Source organism: Seriola lalandi, unplaced genomic scaffold (assembly GCF_002814215.2).
Source record: "Seriola lalandi dorsalis isolate HSWRI2012SDOR001 ecotype SW California unplaced genomic scaffold, Sedor1 jcf7180002054520, whole genome shotgun sequence".
NCBI lineage: Eukaryota > Metazoa > Chordata > Actinopteri > Carangiformes > Carangidae > Seriola > Seriola lalandi.
This window is the reverse complement of record NW_019525073.1, coordinates 180713-182598: the sequence shown is the minus strand read 5'-3', so window position 1 is coordinate 182598 and position 1886 is coordinate 180713.

Sequence of the window (1886 nt, the reverse complement as noted above, 5' to 3'; positions counted from 1 at the left end):
GGGGGGGGGGGCTCTCATGAGATCATGTATCTGCCTAATTTATGCAGGATGTCATGAATAAACTTTAATTCACAAAAAACTCCAAGAAATAGGTGAAATTGTGATTAGATTTCTCTACAGAACACTTTTTAAATTAAAGTCATTATAAAATTATGATAAAATAATGTTGTTTGGGAAATATTAAAGGCTGTTTGTGTTTGTGTGAAATCAAATTCATGTCTATACTCCTGCAGCGGGATACATCCCCAACCTGCTGTCCTCACCAGGCTGCTGAGATAATTAGCCACAGAGATGTTTAATTATTCTTGCTTGCCATTAAACGCTTTATAAAAGAGGTTTAAATTGAAGTTTCACTTAATTTTCTTGTTAACAGCAAAAAAAAAACAGTTCAGTTTCCCTGTAGCTTTTTTAAAGAGCTATTTGTAAGTTTTGCGATTGCTACATAGCTAATCTTAGCATTGACAGCTTTTTACTTGCAGTCTAGAAGAAACTTTGTGAATTCAACAACAGAATTCATCCCTTTACTCGACAAGAGCGGTCTCCGGTGGAAGAAAGCAATGCTAATGTTTACTCTTGTCTTTTCTTCTACCGAAATTAACATGCTAACTAGCTAGCCCAAGCCTTTCTCATCACTTTCCGATTGTGTAGTTTCCAATCTGCCCTGAAGACATAGCGCTGTTCAGAGGGTGAATTATAAACAACCTCCAAGGCTGAAAAATGAATCCAGCAATCGAGTACCAAACACTGCGGTTCTTTGAACAGCTGCTTGAGTCTCCAAAAGCGAGTCAATCTGGTCGATACGGCTAATCTCCCCCTCCATGTCAACTGTATGGGGATGTATTTTTATATATATCTCCCATTTAAATTTTATTAAGGTTCTGCATAATTGAGGGCGTGGCCGACAGGTGGGTGAGCGTATGCCTGCCACAAACTAGTATGCACCAATGTCTCGGCTCCACACACACCCCTCCCCTTTGACTATTTTTAGATTAGCTGGGAGTTTGGCAGAGTTAGGCACTGGCAAGATGACGGCAGCGGAGCAGCCCAGTATGAGCTTCAAAACACTCCTCAGAAACCTATGGACGTCATGGAGTCTACATCCATCCTCATTTACAGTCTATGATTATAATCCCTTGTATTATAAAGACAACAATGGCCAAAGCTCTTGTCAAGCAACAATCACCACCCACTCCTGGCAAGAAACTACGTTCAGCAGCAGAGAAAAACTTACAAACAGCCCCTTTAACATGTTTAATTAGAGGTTTTACTTTACTGAGTTTGTTCACAGCAAAAACAAACATACAGTTTCACTGTAGCGTCCTATGTTTAATTGGGTAAATATTTCAGAACATGCAGTTTTGCAGTAGCCGACCTGTGTGTAACTGAAGAGAGTGAGGAACCTCCACAGCCCACAGTCATATAGCAAACACTCTGTCTGGCTGAAATTCATTGACACTGAGCCCTTGACTGATCTCAGATAATTTGTTCTCTTAGGTTACATGAACAGGCAATATCAATTCAGAGGCATGAGTTCATACATTATACGTTAAACGGTTCTGCTCTCAGTTTGGAATAAAGTCTGACCATCATCAACCTAGAGCCAGAATGTGCATCAGTCAGCTCTGTCAACGTTTTGGTGTTAATTTAAAAAAAAAAAGAGTAACTGCTGTATAATCATTCGGACTGCGTCGTTGAAGAGCGAATGACCTACTTCAAATTCATTCTCCCCTGAAAAACAATTACTTCTTTAAGTGATACACAAAAAGATGTGATTCTTATTTAGTATTCACCGCTGGTATGGCTTTTCTCATTTTGTATGATGAGTACGTAATGCCTTTCTTACTCATGGCCTGTTTTTTCAAAGTACACACCATAAAAATGCTTGC